Genomic DNA, 25,271 nt, shown 5'->3' with positions numbered 1-25,271 from the left:
TAGCTGAGCTCTGCCTCCATCGGAGTATTTCTTGTTTGTGCCTGTTACTGTTGTGCTCTCTCTCTCTCTCTCTCTCTCTCTCTCTCTCTCTCCCCCTTTGTGTGTGAGAATCACAACCTGCAACATGAAAAATAGTTCTGGGACATCTTCTAACATCTACCTGCATGTCTTTGACCTTCCCCTTAAGCTCTAGGACTTTTTCCCTCTTTGTCTCCGTCATAGGCCAAAATTCAGTTATTTCCATTCAATTTAATCCAAAAATCGAAACTTGCTGTCAAACGAGTAGAAAAGTCTGGTTCTTTTATACATGATATACCTGAGATATGATGTGGAATTGGTCTCTGTGACTTTTGTGTCTTAAGACCATAATACATGAGGGGGTTCTGGAGTCCCTGTTGTGAGCTTCATCTGGCATTAAGTCGAGCATGCCGAATGTGGGAACTGGACTCCGACAAGTGTGTATGCCCCTTGTCACCTCGCACGGTTGTTAAATTTATGCACGTAATGTTAAAATGCTGCAGAGGTCTGGAAACGGTCCAGCTGGATGACATTAAGGTGGCGTCTCTGTTGTTTGCTGATGATGTTGTCATATTGACTCTGTCAGACCGTCACCTCCGATGTGAACCGGAGTGGTCTATGGCTTGGGTGTGCACATATTCTGAGACCGTGGTTCTGCCCCGAAGGAAAACATTTAAGTGTCTTTTATTCAGATTGATATGGTTGTTGCTTATGTGCCATTGTGTTCCACTTCACAGCCTGCAATGCTTTATTTGTCTTCTCAAGCCATTGGGGATTTTACTTCACAGTTGTTTAGTTTCCTTTTTTTAATGACTGCATTTTCTTTACAGCAAGTTCACTGTAAGAGCATAATTTTGAATGCTGTCCAATATTCACACTGTTGAGTAAAGCAGCAGTACCGATGTCAGGTCCGTGTTATGCAAGCATTGCTTCTTGTATGCATGCCGCATACTGGCAACAGACTTTTGCTCTACCTTTTCCTGAACCAGTGACTTGAAAGATTTCTTTTACTTCATTTCATCTTCTTTGAACCCTCTGTACTTCATGATTGAATTCCGGATTTATATTAATTTGCAGTCTTTTAATCATTTTCCTTTGACCTTATCTCTTCAACTCCTCTCCTTTTATTGCTCGTTTTTTCTGGGTTTTCCTGTCAGCCTCTACAGATGTTCTTGTCTTTCCCCCCCAATTTGTTTCTCCCTTCTATTAAAGTCTGTCGGTGTTACCTCTGCTTCCGCAACATATTTTCTCCTCGCTGCTCCTCTGCTCTCGCTACACACTCTTGCAGCATTTTGCTGAGGTTGCATGTGTTTCCTGCAGATATGGGGCATGGCTATCAGCACAGCTGATCACTCTCATCTGTTGTTTTCTCACCAAGATATCTGTAACAAACTATATTCAGTGCCATGTTGGAGAATATAGATAAGGGCTTCCTGGCAGTTGCTTTGAAATATCAAGTCTCTTGCATGAGATAAGCACTTGTCTTCCAAAGCCTCAGTGATACTCCATTGTGGATGCATACATGGACATCTGCGGACACATTGGACAGGTAGTTCACATTGAAGGATTCGGTCCATATGTGCAGTAATCTGCGTCGATATATTCGGAGCATGTGTTCTAGGAATCAAATCAAAATTGCAACATCCGTGCAAGAAGAAGAAGAGCGGCTTTGTCTGTTGTTGTCTTTGTTTTTTCTTTTGAAGATAAATTGTAGAGGGAGACGTCAGTCAAAGCCTATTTTCAAATTCAATTGCGATTTCTGTTTTTCTGCACGTCGCCAATGGAACGATAGTGGTGTAGTGGAGCTCATGCACTGTTGGCACCCTGGCGTACTCGCAAATGCCAAAAGTATAACAAATGGAGACTTCCTTTTTTTCCTTCATCAAGATAGATCAACTTTACTGGAAGGTCAATCCTTAAGGGCATTACTCAGGGGCTCGAGGAAGGGAGGAAGAGAGGGAAGTAGTCAGAGAGAGGTACAGACAGGGGAGCGGTTGGATGACTCGGGACATTTTGCCACATCAGCCCCCGCGGTTGTTAGTTGCATGTTCTGGTTCCAACAAGGCCGGCGAAACCTCGCAGCCGTTCAAGGCCACGATAAACATGTGTGAGCGCGCTGGTCCTGATGAGACGGGCGTCAAACTGAACGACGCTAATTGGCTTTCTGCCGTAATAGAACAGCGTCCCGCAAGCAAATGGAAAAACTTGGAGTGACGATGACAACAACGTAGAAAATCACAAGTGCATAACATCTGTGATTAAATAGCTTTTCTGGCCTCTGTATAGGAGAACTATGGAAGAACAGTTGGATATATTATGTATGCATGTATCTATTGTGCATTTTATTTCTTGGTGCATGTGTTTTTTGTGTTTGTGTGCAGTTCAGGGAGTGTCTGTTGCCCACCTGCACCTCATATTTATGGCGCTGGGCAATCCTCCATTAATTAGAAAGAGTGTATCAGCAAGATTAATGCTGCTGATAAAGAAGTTAAGCTGACGGCTCACAAGGGAGGGAACATGGGTTTACATGGGACGTGAACTAGACCCCTGAGATAAATGGGTATTACTTGGGACTGAGATCTGAGAGATGCCGGCAATAGAAAATCAAGGCAGGTCTTATTTGACTTATTTTTCGTTGAGCTCCGAGAATCTATGGGTAAAAAGTGCAAACACCTTCAGCTGTGATGAAAAGCTTTGAGGTGACAAGGAACTAGCTGCTTCAGGTTAATGTGACATCCCTTTTAACTCAGGAAGAAAGGCCTCGTGCTTAACCTGGATGTTTGCACTTTATTCTCTGTCATACATTTAACTGTCAAAAAAACGAACCCTTTCTTCAAGCTAAAAAAATATTCAGGTGGTGTTTTTCAAATGATTTGGGGAAGTTTCCAGTTTGAGATTCAGAGCAGTGAGAAGTCGGGGAGTTCTGGCGTAAACAGACCTGACTCTCTGACTTTTTTGCATCATTGTTTATGCTTTTGTCAAATGTATTTTTATTTCTCCGCTGTGCCATAAGGCCCAAGCTTTCGCATTTCCTTACGGGAGAATTTATGGACAAGGCAGCTCTCTGGTAAATAAACAGTTATGTGTGTGTGTGTGTGAGTGTGAAGCAAATCCGTAGTGAATACAGTATCTGTGTATGGTATGGTCTGCATATGTGTGTGTGTGCGTGATAGTACAATCTATAAAAGAGACAGATGGAGTGGTAAAGAGAGCTGGGGAAATGAAAAGTGGCCCATCCAATGTTTCAGTCATCCATTTTCAAAATGATGCATGCTTTGATGCCTCATCCCGAAATGGACAGACACTCTCCACAAAAATCAACATTTATTTTTATGGAACACATTACAGGTCGATACGTTTTTGCGACTCAGAAAAGGCAATAACTCGCCCTCCCGGAGATGTGCCTCGTTTGATGTATTGTTTTATTTCCTATTGTACTCCTCGCTCGCTTTCTTTTTGCTCTCGACTGCCGGACAAGTCGGCACTTTATCTGATGCGCGCTTCCCTCAAATTAATCTAATCTCCTTCTTTCCTGTTCCCCTGCTGCAGCCGAGTGACCTCTCTCCTACTTCGGCGTCTCTGCAGAGTTTTATACCGATAGCTAAGGAAAAGTTTAGCGTGCCTTTAAGGGATAATTATCAAACAGTAAAACTCCCACACAGCTCTCGCTGGGTAATTACATTTCCCCCATCTCTCCTCTTTTTCTTTTTTTTTCTCCAATGAAATGAAACCATCAGTTTTTAAAGCCTTGACAATCCACAATTCCCCGACATCGTAGCCTTAGACTTCTGAATGAAAACTGTGAAGAGTAAGTGTTGCCCATTATACGGGCGCTTAAAGGTTTTCCTCCACTCACACATTTTGTTTTTTCTTCTCTCTCTCTCTCTCTCTCTCTCTCTCTCTCTCTCTCTCTCTCTCTCTCTCTCTCTCTCTCCCCCACTTCTCTCAGTTGGTCTCACATCCACACAAACAACGACCCAGTCCATTTGCATTCTGGGCAATTACATTCAATTTGTAAACTGGCACTGAACTTTGTTAGAATTAGATTCTGTTAACAGGCATAATGACACTTAATGGAGCTTGATTTATTAATTTTTCTTTCACCAGGTCAAGATATGCCACAGCTGGGAATTGAATAATAGCAAATATTTTTGTTTTGCGCTATTTTGCCCGCTGTCAGGAAGACCAACAATGTCCTTATGTTAAGATTTCGTCCAGGCTACCCCATTGTTCACTGATTAAACAGCCCAATACATTTCACTTAATCCAATGAGTCTAATTCATCTGCATCCAATACACAATTGAGGTCTTGAGGGAAAGAATAAATCTGCCAGTTGCACGAACAGATATATTTTTTTTTTACTTCCATTCTGTAGACACCATCCCCGGCGGCCCTGCAGAGACTATTGTTTCTTCCAGCATTTGTCATTAACACCTTTTTGGAGTAGTGGCACTCACAGTTATGTGCAGCTTTCTCTGCTGAGCTTGTTTGTGGGTATCAATGCGGCCCCGCTCAGCACATGTTCTTCCTTTGGAGCCAGGTATTCGTATATTAATCTCTACATCCCAATACTGCTTCCTTATCACATTCTACCTCAGGAGGGAGAAACTTACAGGCAGACGAAACAAAGGGCTATAAAAAATTTAAAAATAATAAAACACATTGAAGGTTAAAGGAGCATGCAACATAATGATCCGGACGGGGACTCAGTGCTTTGGATAGCAGGCCGGCCAGCATTCAAATAATATTTCTAGCATCTGTCTTTGCGATCGTCCAACACAAATCAAGCCCATTAAAGACGGATAAGCCTCCTTCACTCGCACAAACACATTCATCCTGGTGTCTTGTGTACATATTTCAGTTTGGTGAAGCAGATTTCCTCTCTGAAATAATAGACTCATTCAGGTATGGTTCTTTTCTCCAAGCGGCGTCACTGCTCCTCCACCGCCCTCCTTGGTTTTTCAAGGTGTTCTTATGTAGGGAAACGATAGTGCCTTGGGACACAGACAGGCTGGGGGAGACAAAACACAGAGAGAGTGTTTTTTTTCCTTTTCTCACTCTCCACCTCCCGTCTCTCCCTCTCTGCCGTTCCTTCTAAAGGGAGTGCAGCTCTTCCACACACATCATCACAGTGTCTGTTATTGTCATCTGGAGGATGAAGAGGCGTCAGGTTGTGTCTGCGGTTTGCTTATCTTTGTTGTGTTTTCTGGCTGCTTGTATCAGATCCCGGAGAAGTACCCGGCTGACGTCTCAGCCGCAGTCCAAAACACAAATTGATAGACGCCGCCGCCATAACAGGAACTGCATAACAGGAACTCACACTTACACTAACCGAGCATACGTTGACTGTCTTATGTTTAGCCTGTCGCTTCTATTGATTGAGATTTCAAACTTTGTGGGTGTCTCTATCCATTCCTTCATGTTGCACATACAACCTCGTAACTTCGAATTCCATTTCTGTGACCTCCCCAACTCTCTCTCTTCGCACCCACACATACATTTCCATTGCAAACACTTAATGCACATGCATTAAATTGCCTCAGACTTTTTTCCCCTGTAGCCCCTCGTGCAGCGGTGCAGAACGTTCATCTGCATTGATCAAGGCGGTCTATCTGCGCCGCTGTTCGTCCTTCCCCCTCTTATGCTGCTTAATGAACTCGCCGGGGCTTAATGCAGCTGAACAGACCCCTATGCTCATACCAATGAGCCACCTCAGACCCCTCCGCCATCAACTTTTGATGCAGTTACCCCCAGATATGCACAGGTAGAGTCTTTTTTCGGGCGGAGGATTGAGGGGGCTTAAGGCAGCGTGATTGGCAGACCAATTTAAAGCCTCTCATTAAGTCCACATCAACATGATTGGGACAGTTTAGCTTCTCTCCGTTCTGCGGGATTCGAGAGACGTCCGTGGACGGAATGCTTGATCAAGACTGAACTATTTTCTCGCCCACCCTTTTCCCTATCTGATTGTCTCGATACAAATAGAGGAAGATGGTGGGATATAGGGAAGTACAACGACCCTCCTCCTGTAGCTACTGTCCCATCACAAAGACAACATTGTCTATTGTGTACCTGTGTACTTGTAGAGTATTCAAGAAAAAATTGTATGAAGCCCTGTAGAGTTCGGCCTTTTGACAAATATAAAATCATCAGGGTAAATTAGCAATGTGAAGACATTACTTTGTTTTTTGGGAATTCATTTTCAATAATTTTCAGCATTTGAGTCAGTTGAACAAGAAAATAATAACCAGATGAATCAGTTTTAATATACTATTTGTTAGTTACAACTCTACATGAGATGCTAGAGATTTGTGAGGTATTAGCAACATTGACCTCATGTACCTTAATCTGTTTTTATTTTAAATTCACCCAAATCACACACACAAAAGTTTCAGTCTGGTTATTTTATCTAGAAACTGTTTCTCGGTTGAATTCACAACTGCACAGTATCACAGTGATTTTGTATCATCACTTTCGTGCTAGAAAATAGCCTCCTGAGAAAAACGTTTTTTGTCTGTGTGTCCCACTCGTAGAGAGCAGCCATCTTTACCTGGATCCACTGCCAATGACCTTCATCCGCATCAATCGCAGAGCCCCATTAAAGCCAGCAGGAGCCGATGTGTCTAATTGAGGGAAGGTAGTTTGGAAGGTGAGTGAGACCCACAGCATCTCATCACTAAGCCAGCAACATAATTACAACACATCTCTGTCCTCCCCAAGGCGACGGCAGAGTCCATCCACTCTAGTTATGTCGTGGTCGGGCCTCTTCGCGTGTGGCGTTACCTGAGCATCCATTATCCCTGAAATGTAGCAATTAGCTGTGTCCAGCGTGGTGATATTGATGACGCACACAGATGGAGAGGACTGTGCTTTTTCATCACTCTTCCACCTGTATACACACTCACACACACACACACACACACATACACACATACACACACACTTATAACACACAGACTGTCATTCTCTGTGTGGTTACTGCACTTTATGATGGGTCTTTCTTTCTCACCCAGTCTGCCTTTCCATTTATATCTCCCTCCAAGACCACCTCACCCATCCATCTCTGACCTACCTCCTCTCTGTCTCCTCCTCTCTCTTTTTTTTTCCAGCCAGCATGCAATAAGTTACCAACGCCAGGGTGTCTCGGTGAGATGGAAAGGCACTTGATAACTTTGGCAAATCAAATTTTGCATGTGTGCGTGTGCACACAAGCATCTGGTTTGGGTGAATGTGGCGACGTGATCGGTGGGAGGTTAAATGAGAGGGAGATTCACTCGGTTCCTTTTCCGTTAATGCCTCATTACGAAACTCTGCGGTTCTCTCAGATGAACCGCAGCGAGCGTCCCGTTTGAAATGGTACAAATTACTCTGCAGATTCTCATCACCGTTGCCCAGCAGACAGATTTGAACCAGTAACTGCCTGCCCATCCTCTTTCAAGATGCTCTGACAATTACAGAAGCAGAATGCCTCACCACTGTATGTTCCCGTCTAGTTAGTAAAAAAAACTTTACACACATAGTTTTATGAATGGATGAAACTTAAAAATAGACTTCTGCTGCAGTTGCACCTCTGCCAAGGAGGTTATGTGATTGATCTGTTGTGTCTGTTCGTTTGCTAGTAGGATAACTCTGAAAGTTATGGATGGATTTGCATGATAATATTATCAAAGAAAGGTCTTGGCAGGTAATAGGTGATTTAAGTTTGGGTGGGATCCTGATGTGGATCCAGGATTTTTTTTGACACAGTGTGTAGATGGAGGATTGCTCAGCCTTGGCCCAGGTCTGTGCTCTCTGATTACTTTGGGCGTGTATGTATTTCCGTGCTAGTCAATATATTAATATTACACTATAACTCGTGAAAGGGGTGGACGCATCTTTACGAAACTTGATATACGAGTTCATATGGATTTATTAATCGGACAAATATATCATCTCATATATCTAATGAACCAATGTTCACATCAAGATCGGACAGGTGGCGTTGGACATTTTATTGAAAGGCCTCTCGGATTAATTGCATCTGATCTGACACATGACGTCATCTTTTTGCAGAAGTTCAAATATTTTAATAAAAATTGCCCTTTCTATCAGAAATGCATTTACACTTGACCTATCAACCACTCGGCCACACATATCAAAATAAGAGCCAATTCCGAGGTCGTATATCACATTTGACCTTCACTAATTATCATGAAAATCTTTTTTAATGATCATTCTTGGAAATCCTATTGTTTCAGAGAAGACAACCGGAGCAAACTTGATACTCGAAATGTCATATGCAACGTTACGTGAAAGTAGCTGAAGTGTGCCACCTCTGATCGCCTTGTTTTCCATATAGTGGTCCCATGAAAGATTTATCATCAGGACAAATCTAAACTCCCTCGCTCCATATTGTTAAAGCGGCCGCACTGTGGAAAAGATAGGTTGTACTACTGATAGTTTTATTGGAGGTCAAACATAAGGCTCATAAGCTTTGTTGCAATTTGAATGCTTTTATGTGCATTTATTTATGTTCAGCCCTTCATTAAAGTAGATAATTACACAACATTCATATTGAATATCTAGCATTGGGTATATATTTTTTACTTTATGTTGCCTTGGTGTGCAGTTGTCAGCCACAATATTTTATGCTCTCTATTAGCTCAGAGCTGATGTCTTTCCCCCTCCGTCTCTTCTCTTTTTCTGTGGTAAGGACCCGATTCTCCCCACAGGGATCATTAGAGTTTAATCTAATCTCATCAAATACAGTCATATAGAATCAAATGTGTTTAGTCCTGAACCTGTGGGCTCATCGCATGTTTTTCAGTGGTAGTAGGCAGTGTGGAATAAATACAGTTACTGAGTTGGCTGGCTTCCAGAAACAGACCCTAACCCACAAAAAAGCAAAACTCTGCTGTACATTTTGTGCAAACAGTGCTGTACATTTCTTCCTTAAAATGTGACGCTTTGCTCCATTTCACATGCCCTCGCTCACACCCGAGGAACAGCTGATTTTTTTTTACCACCCATGCCGTCGCCTTTGTTCCCTTCACATGCTCCACTGGCAGCAGCAGGAGGACCAGAACGTGGGAGGAAGGCTGGGAGAAAGACGAGGAATAGCACAGGAGACAGTGAGTTAAAGTGCACAGCTGCAGGAGAGGAGCAGGAGACGGAAGATAACCGTGTGATAAAGACGGCTGAAAAAGGAGACAGACAGAAAGAGAAAGTGATGGGGAAGCGTAAAGCTAGCTGACAGGTGCAAGGAGACAGAGGTGAGGTGCGGAGAGGGGGGAGAGAGAAAAGCAGCAGGTATGGGAGGAGGGAAGGGAAAAAAAAGGAAAATGGGGAAGCAGAAATGGGTGGAGGGGGGCTGGGTTGGGTCAAAGGCTTTTGACACAGGAGGAGGCAGAAGTGGCTGTGGGGAGTTAGCAGGTGATTTATAGGTATGTGGCCGGGCGCTCACAGTCAAGAAGCCTTATTCATTTCTCTCTCTAATCTAGCTCGACCCAGCCAGACGTGCTTAAGGTAATGTGCACAGCTTGCTGTCTGCAAGGCCACCGCCACCGGCGCAGCCAGGCGAGACCACTGCATACTGGGGAGGGCAATGAGACCCATAGAAAAAAAAGACAATAAGATCACAAAGGAGTATGCGCTTCATGGCTTTTTTTTCCCCCTTTCAGATCTAGGAAGGTGTTCTGATATATGTAAAATGTTTTTTTATGTGCCGTAGGGAGGTAACAGCTTGAAGAAAGAGGGGAATAGCTCAAGAGGGAGGGAACCGGTTTGAAGAGGAAGAAGTGGGAGCGGGGGCAGGCGAGAGGAGTGAAAGAGAAATTGAAGCTGGATGGATAATCAGTCGGAGGTGGGGGAGAGGTCAGGATGGGAGAAGGAGGTTGAGCGTAGATAAATACAGCGGGAGAGAGATCTGCAGTCGGAGATATATATGCAGGGCGCAGCAAGGATGTCGGGGGCCTAAATCTGCTGCAGACGATTCACCAGGTTTTTAGTTTTTTTATTTCAGCCCTTTTCATTCGGCGTGCATCTGTTTCACCTGATGGAAGAGGTTGGCGAAGAAGACCCACTGTTTTGTTTTTCTTCCTCTTTTTTTTTCTCTCCTTCTTGCTCTCCAGTTGTCCACTTGTTTGTTTGATTTGCTTCCAGTCAGAAGGAGAGACAATATTCTGGATGAGTCCAATGCTGATAAGTGGATGCCATTGTCCGCCGCTGTAGTGCGGACTATCGTTCAGAATGGCAGATCATTCTGTGCACCGTAGAGAGTGCGTGAGAGGAAAAAAAGCGAGATAGAGAGAGAGATGTTGGCTGCCTGCGTGTCCTTTCTTGTGGCATCTGTGATTGCCACAGCGAGCCATTTGCATCGATCCGCTTCTGAGAAATTCTAGCATCGGGGTGGTTACATTGTCCAAAATATCGCCACGAAAAACAAGCCTCACACACATGGACACAAACACACGTGCGGGATGATTTGCTCACCACATTTTTTTGGGGTCCTTTTGTATGACAAAAACTTTCCTAAAGCTAATTATAATTTTTTTGATATTCCAATGCACCCCAGCACTTCTTTGTTTTTTAACGAGCTGTGCGTGACAATAATGAATCTGCAATTTGGGGCTTGCAGTCAGAGATGAAGCTTGGTATTTCGATTGCTTTGATTTCAGAAGGCCAGAACAATGCCGCTGTCTGAATGTTATTTATTGCACAGCAGTGCTCATTATACAGATTCTCAAGTGAAAAATAACAGTCTTTTCACAACAATGGAGCCCCTACTGAATTTGCGCCGCCATTGTCTTCTCAATTATGATTTAACACAATTAACAACTAGAGATTGCATTAAACACATTACCAATGTGTAGTCATAAAAAAAAATATTTGCACATAAGACAAATTGTGGAGTGTAATCATTCGTGGCGGTGTGAGATTCATGTTTTACAAACTGTGATTTACAGTTTTAATAGAGCATGTCTGGATTCATATTTAGGAATTTGCATTTGTTCCACAACTGTAATTTGTGGATATTGCGTAAATTGCCTTGCAGATCTATGTGTGTGGTCACTAAAAGAGTTTGTCCAAATGTGTTCTTTTCACATTTTACTGACAAATGGGTGAATACTTTAATAATATTTTACAGTAATGTGATCTATGCTGGAGAAGATGCAAATAAAAAGAAAAACTTAACGGATTATTGCTATTACTCAAATTGTCAGCTAAAAAGCTGAGCGTTCGCTCCCTCTAGACCGAGTGTGGCTATGACGACTGTGGAAAGGAGACTTTCATTGTGTCTGTTGCCAAAAAGGCGGGGAGTATTTTTGAAGGGCTTCTTGCCTCGCGTCATGCATTATCAAAAGCACGTCTCATTGAGTATTACCCTGTAGAGTCCACTTATAAAGCACTATGTCTTTAAGTGTTACCAAAGAACCAACAAGTAATTTGTTTAAAAAAAGGTGAAAGTTGCTGGTTAAAGTTTTGTCTTACATATCAATTTGTACAAAATGATTGTATTGTACTGGTGACCCCAAAAAGAACTTGAAACGCAAACAGCAATAAAATGTTCTTTTAATTTCATTTGGTATCTAGTCAGAGATATTAAGAAAGAAACAAAAAACATCATCATAACCACAAGTGTTGCTCAAAAGAACCATTTGCCCCATTGTTTCTTTGTACAGAAGTCTTTTGTTGTATGGCCCCAGTGCTACTATTCATTCAGAGCTGCATCAACACCTTCTGGTTTTCCAGTGAATGCAACACACCTCTACCAGCCATCGTCCACGTGGACTTGGCTCGAAAGAATGAGTCGGGAGGTGGGCGTGATAGAGGCAGCAATGAATACGAAAGGCCAATGGCTATTTAAAATAAAGTTGAATAAAGGGTTGAACGCGGAGACAGGTTGAAGTTGCAGATATAACTCAACATTTTGAATGTCAGCTACAGTGTAATATTTAGAATAACTTATTTACAGAAATTGAATATAATGTCCATAGCTATTTGTTCATATATGTATCACCTGCAACAAAGAACCAATGTGTTTATTGTCTATGCCGCCAGAAAATTACAAAAATTACACACGCTTTAAGTTCAATTGAAACCATATTTAAGCAACACTGGAATTGTTAAATCGTCATGTTCCCCTAATTAAATGACAGAATATACTATTTGTGTGTGCCCTGTAGAATGAAACATACAAAAATAACTTCCAACTTGGTGGAACTATAAGGTCATATGTCCTTGCATGCAAGAAAAAAACATTGATTGTCCCTTGTCACGACAAAGTCTGATGTTTTGTTCACCCATCTATGCAGCCCCACAACATCCTCACCAGAATTCCTCCTTCACTTCGATCGAATCCATTAGAGTATCTTCTCTCATCGGTCGCAAACTGCTGCACAATCACAAAACCCACCGCGCCATAGGACCCGAGGCAGTGTTCATCAAGTCAATCACTTCAGAGTGATTAAAAAAAAAGAAAAGAAAGTGGGATGGGAACTCGAGCACGACGCTGTGTCGAAGTGCTCAGGGTGGGATCTGGACTTATTCTTTTTGTAGCTCTGTGGCAGTGCCTTTGACAGTTTCAAATCCCAGACGCGGGTGCCTGCAGAGGCATATCAATAGATTTAGTCTTAATACTTTGCAGAAAAAAAGGCAAAAAACAGCTTATCTAAGAAGATATTAGTTATTCAGGTCATAGTATATGTGTGAGTAGTGTGTCTAAATTAATTGGAATTGCTGTTTGGTTTGGAAGACGTCCCAAGAGTCCTCATCAGTTCTTCTGAACTCCTGAGTCCCTGGCATGTTGTTGCGTGCCAACATGTGTGTCGTTGAGGTCACCTGGGAGTTCATGCGAGAGTCGTCACATGAATTAAGGTGTGAATTGGCACCTGGGAAGAGATGACAGGTCAGCACTGGCGTCGCGGCCTCACTCCTCTGTTTAGGACATCGACGTTGATGGCCTCCTCCTTTCTAGCCAGCTGCTCCTTATTGGTTCTAACTGTGTGAACTCTACCTGGCTCAAGAGTGGACAAGCTTCTGTCTTACAGACTGAAAACTGTCCACAAAGTCCCCAAAGATATCTCAGGCATATGTCGCCTGCCACCCATTCAATGTTCGTCGAAGGCCTGTACTGGCCTTTCATGGCAAAGCTATATGTTCATCTTATGTACACACACAGCGATAAGGGTTTAATAGAACTGACATAATGGAAAGAACACTGAAAACCTCTTATGTTGCCCATATTTAATGGAAACGTGATTCTGTACGTGTCTACACTGATCACATGTTTATACCCGGCTCATACGTTATCATTACTGTTGACAGTAACCCAACTAAGCTATGAATAAATCATCTTAAGCATCACCCATTGCTTACTTTAACCGTCTTTAAACGCTATCTTTTTACTCAAACGAAGGTTTGTAATTTCTAAAATAATGGTGCATTCATTTCCTCCAGTGTGGCCATTGTTCCCGTAAAAATTGCCAAACAATTACTCTGTCATATGTGTCAGGCTCCTTCTTTCCCGATCAGCCTCGCGCGTCAATATCTCCCAGCATGTTTTTTTTTTTTTTTTACCAATTGTTTCTAAATTAGCTCTTTTTAGATCTCATCCACGCTCCTCCTCTGATTTATTATACAAAGAACAGCTTGGTTATGAGGAGAAATTAAATGTTGTGCAAGCCTGGCGATTAAGGTAATGAATCTGAGATGGGGTTTTTTGTTTTTGTTTATAACAAAATTTGAAGGATTTGATGATTAGTAAGCACCCCGCCGAGAAAAAAATGACAAACGAGAAGAGCACAGATGCATTGGGTTTATAATCCAGATAAGTTGGCTGAGACGCATTTTTGCAACTGCTTTCATTTCTCGTTTTCCTGCTTCATTAAGAAAGACTAACATTCGGCCGTGAAAGAGAGCGGCTTGACACGGATGGGGCTTTGTTTAATACTGAGATGTGAAGCTCAAAGAAAGCTAACTTTTCCCCTTGACATTCTTATCACAGGAAGACGAGCCAAGCAAAGAGGGGGATTAAGAGAACAGGGAGTATTAGTTATTCTTTAGTAGGTATCATGGACTTCATTTTCATGTCACCTGTTGAAAGTAAAGAAAAAGATTAAATATAACACATTTCCACCCCAAATTATTTTTTTTTATGCATATCCTAATATAATAATAATCTGCCTCAGAAAGAGGTTGTACTGTAGGATATTTAAGTACAAGACCTAAGTCTGAATTTGAAAGTTAAAGGTTTTCCTTTTATCCCTGACAGGCCAGTCTTTTCAGTTGTTAACCTGTAAATATGCAACTTTACAATCCTCATTTACATAATCATATCTTTTTTGCATCCTGGCTATCAGACACTGGCTTATTTTTAGCAAAAGCATCTCCTCTAATCCTCTTCTCCAAAATTTGACGAGCAGGTAAAATGCATTTACTGTACCAACATCGTTTTTTTTCTTTCTGGGTCATAGATAAAAAGTGATGGTGGCAAGTTAAGCATGATGTGATTTTAGGTTTACTGTTAAATATACCCATCAAACAACTGGAGAAATAGAGCGGTGTGGAGTGTTACAGCTCCGACTGAGGCGCCTCCACATTTAGGAGAAGCAGTAGAATTTAATTAATTTGATTAATCTCATTAATTTTTACCTTACGGCTCTCTGCTGGCTGCAAATCTGGATCTGACATCAGACTTATCAGGTGTGTCATTAAGGAGATCATTTTGCAGGGGAAATGATTAATCATGGTAACTAAAAGAAATAGATGGATGAAGATGTAGATTATGTCTCTTTGTGTAAAACACACATAGAACAGTAGGAAGGCTCATATTCTACTTCCCAGCATGAATAATTGTAAACATTCTCGAGGTTCACTACGGCATGGCGCAGTGTTGCACCATGTCCTATTTTCAGACTCAGTATTGTGAGTATTATTATCACCACGGCCGTGGTACCCTTCACAACCCAAGGGGCTCCCATTTTGTCACAGGTACACAGCCCACATTCCATTACCTCCCTCAGCGCTGGCACAGACACACCATCCACGTTTCCCCCCACAGAGCACGGCGGCGGTGTGTGCGCTCGCCCGCCTGAGTGTAACCTAGCCAGCCCACTATCGCTCGTCTCATCCGTTACACTCTGCTCCCATTCAATCAGAGCCCAACGCCTCAGAGGAGCTGCAGATAAAATTCTCATTATCTTAGCGCACAGAATTAAAGGGACCGAGAGCGAGGGGGCACACACATACATACAAACACACACACTCTGCTCATGAACACAAATCCCATACAAAGAAGTACAGTAGACTTCTATCACACACACACACATGCACCAAACATGGACTTCTAACTCACGCTGAGTCTTTTATCCTAATTTGTGCGCGGAGGGAGGGCTTTATTGCAGGAACAGTTTGATTCCATCTCAGTGCTGTCTTAAGGAAAGTCTGCCTCAAATAGATGGAAACACAAAGCGCTCTGCAGTGGTGCACTTTCAAGCTGTTTGTGTATCCGTGTGTGTGTGTGTGTTTGTGTGCGAAATGCGTTTGTATATTTGCGTGTATGACCATTATCCAAATTTGTGTTCACAGCAGTTTTTGCTGTGACACTGTACTCTGCTGTGAGCAAGTAATTTTGTGCTCGCTATCACCACCCATAAAACAATATGTGTGTGTGTGTGTGTGAATGAAATCTAGTACTCCCCCCCCCCCCCATTTTACTTTATATGTGTCAGTGTCCCTGTGAAGGGAAAGTTAGGGATTGGAGATATCTCGTGCGCAGATCTCTCTCTCTTTTTACGAGAGCGGATGTCTGTATCAGTGTCTGTGCCCCATGGAGCGAGCGTGAGCTCCGCATGTGTGCGAGCACATCGCCTATAGAGTGTGTGAGTGAACGTCGCCAGGGGAAATTTCTGCAGCACATGGAAACCCCATTGTTTATTCATGCTTTCTAAATTGAAGTGTGCATCCCTGTATTCTCCAGGCTGCACTCTCTTGTGTATAACAGACAGTGAAGGAGGGCGGGAAATGAAAGGGCAAAGGAGGGGGAAAGAGAGAGGGAGAGAGAGCCCCCTCGAATCTGATTTCCTTCCTTAAAAGCCTCCTCCAGTAACCGTTATTCAATAGTGAAGAAGATAATGAGGGTCATTTGTCCATATTAAATTCAGAGAAAGTTCTCTCTGCTCCAAATAAGAATCCAATCCAGGCTCCAATGCAGAGCTGCCGCTCTTCAGTATCTTATGAACCCTCTATAGCTGCAGGTGTCGGATTGACACTTACCTCAATAGCAATCTGAGTTAGACTGTCCACCAGAGTGCTTCCCCTCATGACCCCTTACTCCAGATTGTCACGCCATATTGATTGTTTCCATTTACAATCGTACCGACGTGCTGCCTTCCACCATTTCCCATCCAGTGTCGTCTGAATCCATCAATGTTGTGCCAAGCCCTTGATTTCAAAACCGCTTTTCCTCCACTTGGACGTTCAGTCAGTTGATGACGGCTGCACTCATCGGCGGTTTGAGCGGTGGAGCTTTCGGGAGGTGTTAGGTGATGAAAACGTTCATCGGAATATCCCCTAATATGATTAGAGTTATAAACATCATTTGGGGTGACAGAGACGCGAACTTGGCTCGCTCACCGCGGAGAATGCTAATCAACTGCTTATGATGAATGCTTTTTTTGGGGCGTAGCCGACGTGTGAATGGAATAAATCAGCATCAGTGTAATCTAAAGGCATTGCTTTCACCTGGAGCTCTAAAATATCTGTACCGCACAATATACGGAAGGCGCAGCCAGGACAAATGGCTTCTTTTGGCACAGCGGCCTTAAACCCTGGTCACATCCTCCCATTCCTCAATTCATTAAACGAGAAGTAGGTCACCGACAAAATGGCCGCCACTTGGCCACGCTCTCCGTCCCCCTTCCTGTCAGCATATGTTTCTCTCAGGCCGCGGCCAACAAGAGGCTCCTGAGTAATACACTCACACAAAGCGCCCTGAAGACAGACAGACAGGCAGGAGATTTATTGCCCATATTTGAGGCTCTTTTCAATATGCAGTCCTCAGCCAATTTTTCCACAGCGCCGCCTTTAATTACCTGTCTTAATAGGATCCCTGTAAGAGTAGCACGACGTCTTCACAAATGTCTACTTTAGCACGGAGGGATAATTACACCGGCCTGAAATTTGCAGAGAAATTTCCTCTTGCTTTCAAAAGCAAGAGGAGAGCAGTGCAGCGAAAAGGGCGAGCAGGGCTGCCAGGATGTCCTTCCAATTTCCATTGTCCAGTTTGCTGAGTGTAGCTTTTTAATTAGGCGAGCGACGTTGCCATTGTTTTGCTCAATGGTGCAAGCGCTCAGGTGATTTATGGATTTCTGTGTGAAATTTCCAAGTCTATCATTGAGCGCGTGCATACGTGTGTTGATTTGCTTTTTTGCTTGTGGGTGTTTGTCTGTGTGCATGTGTGCCGTCAAAGATCTCGTCTGGCTCTTTCTTCTTTCCCCTCAAGCAATAACCCATATTCAGACAACAGCTCGAAGAAACATGGATCACAGGCACCTCTTGTATTTTGTTTGTTTGTTGGTTAATTCCCATCCATTGATTGATATTCACCTTTTTTGACCCAGGTTCATATGTTTTTCCACTATCATATATAAACACCTACACGTTGCAAACTAAAAAGTTATGCTCCGGTAGAACTGTGTAGTTTTTCTAGTGACCATATGGACTCAAATGCCATGTAACCCGTCAATTTGAGCTCATACTTTTACAGATCTCTGATACAAACTGTCTGTTTCCAAGCGGCACACTTTGATGTGGTAAGAGTCAAAAAACTGTTGTCCATGAAGTCTGACACCCCCGAAGGGAAGTGGGCAGCGCAGCCCTCTTCCTGACACGTTTTGGTTCTGTCTTGGATGTGACAAGTCCAGAAAGCTCTCGCCAGTGTGATCAGACCCTGACAAGCCTGACCTCCGTCTGACTGCTCTTCCCACTGGCATGTTGACTGACTGACTGCCCCCTGACTCTCTCTTTACCTTTGTTTTTGGGGTTCTCCGTCAACGCCCCAGTTGACTGAGATTCTTCAAGTTGAATCCTCTTTTGTTGTTGTTTTTTTGTGCAGTTGTAGATTGAGCTCACTCCTACGTTGCTCACTGTTTAATCATTTCCAATAGGACAAGTCATCCTGTCTGCGTGGTAAAGAAGATGTCTGCCATGAGTTCAGGCTGCTGCAGATCCAGGCCCAGGGTGAGTCTGTTGTTGTAACTACACCATTTTTGGCCTGATTGCTCACTCGCCGACAAGTTTTGGAACTTGCGGGCAAAAGCCCCAGATCGGAACTAAATGGACGTTCAATAATTAGTCGGCAGTTGCTACATGTGAAGTCTTCGAGGGGCTCACCAACATGTTGCTGCCTCCAACTAGATTTGTTCATAGCTAAATATCCAGATGAATCGGCTACAACTACAACCAATCCGAGCTCAGGACTATACGTCGTAGTTGGTGGTTTCTCCTGGTGGAAGACTGTGTAGTGTGTGACCCCCCCGTCTCCAGTCAGAAGGGTAGTAGGAACTCACAAAGGCTACAAGGCTCCTGATCGCAAGTCATGCAGTGTGAACTGCACAGCGATCCAACGAGTTTTAAAGTTGCACAGTCTGGACTTGGCATGAGTGAGACGGAGTTTGCTACCCAGAGGAAGACGGGACATGTCTGGTCAGGTTATCTTCTGCCTTCTGCTTGTTAAAGTGTTAAATTTAGAGCTCAAAGTATCTCTGGATTTTGCGTGATGTCTAGTGTCTGCAAAAAAAAATGCTTTTGCAGATTTCAGATCCATCCTTTGCCTAGTTAGTATGCATTAGCTTAGAGGGATAACTTGGCTTGTTAACTATATAACATGCACATCGCTGTCACTGTGATTGCCGATCAAAAATCGGGTAGTTCAACTAGTCTGAATGACAAAAAAATAGGCAGAAATATTTGTATTGAACAAACACATCCGACTCGACTTTGATACAATATTGTAACATAGAAATATTTACACACAATAATATACACACCAGACATAATAATGGTGAGGCAGTTTGACTGCAACTCCTTTCTCAAGCCTCACCCTTGGAGAAAGCATCTCATCTGCCCGTGCATAATCACTCTGCCCTCTCTGCATATGCTCAACATTAACGCCGAGATACGACGTCACCAGCCGGCCCGCAGACAGGTGCCATGTTCCTCATGCGGCATGAATATGTATGAGACACTGTTGCAGCACTCACACGTTTTGCATAAAAGATGATGGCCGCATAATGTAAGCATGATTTGCAATGCATAGGGAGCATGTGAAGGTTGCGTGCTTCATCTCTCCTCTGCACACTCTTATGCCATCGCTCCTGCTTCCTCTCCTCCCGCCTCACCCCTTAATTGTGGCAAAACAGATGGACGATGGATTCAGTCTTGAAAATGCAGTGTTTTGTCACGTTTTTTCCCCCCATGTGCAGTGTCATGACTCTCTCCTGGCTTGTTGTGGAGTGTGTTCTTTTTTTTCTCTCTCTAAACACCAAATTTGGAAGGAAGTAGTTTATAAATAAAGAGAAGTAGAGAGAATAATTTTCAGTGTTCACTTGGGCCGCTGGCGGGACAGCTGGTAATTCACAATAAATTGGAGGCTGACGAAAGACAGCTGCCCTGCAGGGGAAGAGTGTGTGTGTGTGTGTGTGTGTGTGTGTGTGTGTGTGTGTGTGTGTGTGTGTGTGTGTGTGTGTGTGTGTGTGTGTGTGTGTGTGTGTGTGTGTGTGTGTGTGTGTGTGTGTGTGTGTGTGTGTGTGTGTGTGTGTGTGTGTGTGTGGGGTAATGCGTGTGTACACACACATATGAATGCATTTATGTAAGTTTGTGTCTGTAGAGCTGAGCGCAACTCTCCACCGGTCCTCTGGGTAAACTCCTAATCTTACTGCGCTGTATCAGGAGTGGATGCACACAGAGCTGGAAGTGTGTGTGTGTGTGTGTGTGTGTGTGTGTGTGTGTGTGTGTGTGTGTGTCTGTGTGTGTGTCTGTGTGTGTGTGTGAGTGAGTGTCTCAGTTTGCTGGGGTTTGATTTCTACTTTAGATGTATTGATTCTGTCAGTGCTCCAGAGGCACTCAGAGGCTTGCTAGGATCACACCTCAGCTTTACAAAATAATTGCCTGAATCTGGAGCCTTTCATCAGTGGCGTCGGCGACCATGGCCACCCTGTCCCCCTTATTGAATGTGCACACACACAAATACAGATGACCAGTACACATGTCAACAATCCTGAAACGACTCATACACTTTGTGACACCCTCCAACTTCCCTGACTTTTCACAAACTGATAAATTTATGTATTTAGTGTATGATTTCTTTAGCTCTGTACGTGTCTACAGGGTGAACGCTTAACTTATACCAAGAGGTGTACACAGTTAATAAATAAATTAAGTTCTAAGGGAAGAGGGATTTTTATTCCTCACTTTCCCACCCTGCTTGTCTTTATCATCATATAATATTTGTAATTTGTGCTCATCAGTGACATCAGAACCACCAAAGTACCCAATTTAGAGTCGTAAAGAGATCAGATGTCCCAGAGCCGTCGTCACGATTGCATAGTATAGCTGCAATTATGCAACAATTAGTCCTGAGCACACATTGCTGTTGGTTGAGAGACATCCCATTACTGCTTACAATCACAGTGTAGCTCTGAAGCTGATGACTTGAGTGGTATTATTCCCCTTAGTTCACACAGGACTAATGAAACTCCTCAGGCTCGCCACATATTTTCTCTTAAAAATAACCAAGACATCAGCATTGCCACCTGGGCATAACAGGTATTTACAGGTTTCATGTCCTGGACCTCACTCCTGTCGTGACAATTGTCACCTTTTGCCGCGCTGAGGACCAGGTACATAATTGACAACCTGACATTGAATGGTTGGTAAATGTAATAAATAGAGGGGAAATAAACTAAAGGCAGGTGAAGTGAAAGCTGCTTCTGCAGTTCTATTGTGAATAGACTTGACAGAGTTGGCTTATCTACAGTGAGCCAGGGTGCTGCAGAGACACAGGGGGTTGTTGCTAAGCATCATACAAATGTTTCTCTCAGCAAAGGACCAAAATAAATGTGTTGATAAAAATCCAAACCCTCTATCTTTGTTCTGAGTAAATGTACAATTTTCAGTGGTGGAAAGTAACTGATTAAAATTCAATTCAAGTTCCAACTTTTTTTTGACAATATTTTTGAAATTCTTTTGAGATAGTGGTTCTCGAGAATTTCCTGTATTCTTCCACTCTATTACATTTCAGATTTATATATTGTTCTTTTTACTGCATTGCATTTATTTAACGGTAGATAAGAGGGGAGCGTTGACCAACCAGTGAGGGAAATGTGGTGTGAAAGTGAAAAGCAAAAATGAAAATTTAACCCAATCTGCCAAACGGGAACTTGAGTTCTCATGAGCACCCGGATGACTGCTACAATTTTTTTTTTCTTTCTTTTGGACGATTCACAATCTGCAGTACTGGGATTTCTCTGACTATGACATATGAGTGTGCAAAACACTTAGTTAGAGACCTTTTATTTTAATATGAGAAGTGAAAATGTTATTTTTAGAGCATTCTGAAACTGTGGCAGCACAAATTGGACAGGCGGGCCCCCACAGTCCAGGTAATTATAGTTAAAAAAAAAACTAATGTTAAAGATCAAAGTAAGTTCTCCACAGATATTGAGATATTAGCACTGGTGTTGTCTCAAATTTATTACCCAGTGGGACAAGCAGCTCAGTCTTGAAAAGCTAGCATGATATATTACATCATAATAACAGGGGCAATTTTTTTTCGCATAATGAGTTTATTTTTGCTTTTGTTGCTGCAAGTACATTTTGCAGAAGATACTTCTGTACTTTTGAATGCAGGATGTCTATTTGTACAGTATTTTGCATTTGAACTATAAGTAAAGGATCTGAATACACCTGCCACCATTTGCGATCCTTAGTCATGGTACACAAAAGGATCTCGGCTCTGTAATGTCGCTGAAAGTCATTGCGGTAGTAGATCTGACAGCCTGTCCTCTTGTTCTTGTTATCATTCAAAGATGCTGCATCGATGAATGCTTGCTAGCAACAGCAAAACATATTTTCCATTTCCTTCCATCAGCAGCCAGTGGTTCCTCCCGTCGAATCCTTTTGTCAATAAGGGAAATAAGTCAGATCCTTGTCTTCATTAGGACTGTGGCCAGAAGGTTTTCTGTGCTTCTCTTGTGCGGCAGATGAACTCCCTGTGGGAAACTAATTTGGTGCTTGCACTGTATGTAGACAGCTTCCCACCAGGCTGTCTGTATGATTGGGTGTTCTGTGTTCTTCTGTCTCACTCACTCCCCGTTCTCTTCACATGCTTCAGCAGGCTCCGCTCCGTCTTTCTCATTCTTCGGCTGCTTTTCGTCTTCTTTTCCAAGTGTTTCTCGTGACGGGACAGTGCGTTCTCTTCGTCTCGCTTAGAATAAGTACTTTCAATGCAATACTTACTGTATCAACGCTATTTTCTCCCCTTTGTCAAACTACAGCATTCACGTCTTACTTCACACGTCTCGTCCGTTCTTTATGTCTCCCCTCATCGCTCCGCTTCTCATTTCTTTCATCCCGCAGTAGCGCCACCCGCCATCACTCACCCCGTTCCTCTCACTTATTCAGTAAGCAGCTTGGGTTTTGAAACTCTAGGCTATGGCAACAGCACACTGCCCATCTGTCACGACGGAGAGTTGCCATGAAATGGCCAACTCCTCAGCATCGCCATGTGATCCTCTTATATGCTGTGAGCATGGCACTCACCCATCTCCTTCTGGGAAGAGTGGGGGGGGACAAATAAAAAATTCCCCTCCTCACCCTGCAAGGCAAAGAGAGACTGTCAGATTTAGACTGAGCAGCGAAGAGATGGGCTTTCTCATCCTCTCAGGCTCATACTAGAGGGCACAGCTTAAGGAGAGCAGGCAGCCCACGGTTATGGAATTATAAAAGAGAAGCCCGGCACATCACTTTAGGTCTGTGGTTGAGGATCATGGGTAAACAGGAAGTGTCCCTTTGCCACGGCAGCCAGTGCACCGTTTCATTTCCTGGATGGCAAGCAAACAGAATTAACCCAACTCTAAACTATAAGGCACAGCACCCAAGCATAGTGCACCCGGATACACATTCACACACAAAGACACACTCTCCAACCCGAGACGTTGGCAAATCTCACTGCAGATAAACCGCTGGATTTGTCCTCATGTAAATACATCGGACTGTTAACACATCTGCCCTCAACTGATGATTTATGGTTTATCACTTTCCAGTTTACCTCAGCTCTCCGCTCACTCTGCTAACAAAACATGTTTACACACACTCGTGTTTGGCTGGAACACGGTGAAGTATTTTCGTGTGCATGTGCAGAATGATTCACAGTTAAATATGTGCCCTGTTTTTCTCTCTTGTCGGATACAGTGCAAACACGATTCCCAGCTGGAATTCCGATGAGATGATTACTCGGCTGCCACAAGTCTAACTTACTTTTGTCCAATTTGAGTGGGCACCATGGGAAAACGATGAGAACGAGGGGAAAAGGAAACAGAAATGTAAGTGAGAGAGATTCCTCTTAAATCAGAATGATTGGGAATGGGTCAGTCAGTAAATATGACAAAAAGATAATTGCCTATTTGAGGGAAGTGGGGGGTTCAGAGAGTGCAGAGTTAGCACATTTGCAGGGGCCCCACTTCCCGTTTCCCACCTCTGCAACCGTACTCATGGGCTTATTCAGAGGCCTAATAGAGCGTAAATTGTCTGTCCAGAGAAAAATGGATACAAACACATTTATTTAGCTGTCATGCTCAAATGTCATTACTTAAATTATTTGAGGGAGCCGAGCAACATGGACCACTGTTAATATGGACCGCGCTGCTTTAGTATACTAGCAGCAGACAAATATCCACATTTTGAATAATTCCTTTCAACTGAAATACAGTATTTACACAAGATCAATAGTATCCCAGCTCCTTGCTTTGGATGTCATTGACCTTTACATTCACTTTGTAAACTGTACATTGAATTCAACCATTAGGTACATTGCAGATTGGCCCAGGAGACGCAGTCTTCATCTGTTGGCCTGCTCCGTAATTTATAACACTTGTCTCGCTGTGAACTGTGGCTGCGTGTGATGTGTAATCTAGGGAGGGATCGATGCCTGACGGCTGAAGTTGGGACAGAATGCCCCGTCTCTGTCGAACCTCAAACGTCTGGTGGGAAATACGGAGGAGACATTTTGAAACGGCAAATACAATTTGTTGGCACCTTAATCAAAATGTCATCTCGTTCCTCTCTCGTCTGTCCGTCCGTCCTTCCGTCCCCGCCGCCGGTGCTCTGCAATATAAAACTCTTTGCAATAAAATCCGGGCATATACTGTAAGTGATGCTGTGCACATACACCGGAGAGTTACAAGCGTGCGGCTTTCAGGGGCATTAAAGCTGCCTGTAGGTTTGTATGCATGTTATGGATGAGTGGAAGACATGCACTACTCAAGGGCGCTGCACTTATGCCGGGGATATCAGTTTCATAGATAATAGTTCTACAGCAGACTTACTGTACAAACCTTGAGAAAACTTGTATACCCAGAAGACACACTCCTCTGTGTTTGTTCATAGTTGAGGAGGAAAGAATATATAACTAGGGCTTTGGAATTTCTTACCACACTCCCGCCGTGTTCCCCCGTGACATCATCTGTACCTGATGAAATACAAAAGAGAGCGGTTGTGCCGCCGCCCTTTGTTAGCATTGTTCTAAAAGCAAAGTTTGTCAGGTGGACCTTCAAGTTTGGGGAATTGGAGCGCTGCTTCCGCAGCTGCCGAACTCACAGGGAAAGCAGCACCTTGAAGCTAGAACTCGTATGCTCAGCCCCCCCACTCCCTTTGTAGGCACATTGATATGTTAATCAATATTTTTCCTTTGTTTTCTTTTTTCTACCTGTGCAAATGTGTGCCGATGCCCCGTTTGACAAATTTCCAGGGGAAATTTGTGGAAATATCAGAAGTTCTTCCAGTTTTTTTCCAGTTACAGTAAGTGTAGTGAGATGCTTCCGAGCTCATCAATGGTTGGAACAATACATGATCGACACCTGCAGAGGAACTAAGATTTACTAAGATGTTTCTTAAAAACAATACTGGCACAATATTTTTTGTAAAGACTTATCAAATTTCTTTTTGCTGTTTGTCTGGCTTCATCATCTTAATCTACACTATCCAGTGTTATCCA

At 43.2% G+C, this 25,271-nt stretch overlaps 1 long non-coding RNA gene across 9 annotated transcripts in view; it reads left to right on the top strand.

Moving 5' to 3' along the window:
- LOC118318591 overlaps positions 1-25,271 on the top strand; it is a 175,554-nt gene that overhangs the window by 76,014 nt on the left and 74,269 nt on the right. For all 9 annotated transcript variants that reach the window (XR_004795770.2, XR_004795774.2, XR_004795771.2 and 6 more), the window contains 2 exons: positions 6,553-6,668; positions 18,166-18,238. This is a non-coding gene — a long non-coding RNA (uncharacterized LOC118318591). The remainder of the gene's footprint in view (positions 1-6,552; positions 6,669-18,165; positions 18,239-25,271) is intronic.

This window comes from Scophthalmus maximus, chromosome 12 (genome assembly GCF_022379125.1).
Source record: "Scophthalmus maximus strain ysfricsl-2021 chromosome 12, ASM2237912v1, whole genome shotgun sequence".
Classification (NCBI taxonomy): Eukaryota; Metazoa; Chordata; class Actinopteri; order Pleuronectiformes; family Scophthalmidae; genus Scophthalmus; species Scophthalmus maximus.
The sequence above is the reverse complement of the archived record's forward strand: the minus strand, read 5'-3'. Positions and strand labels throughout refer to the sequence as shown.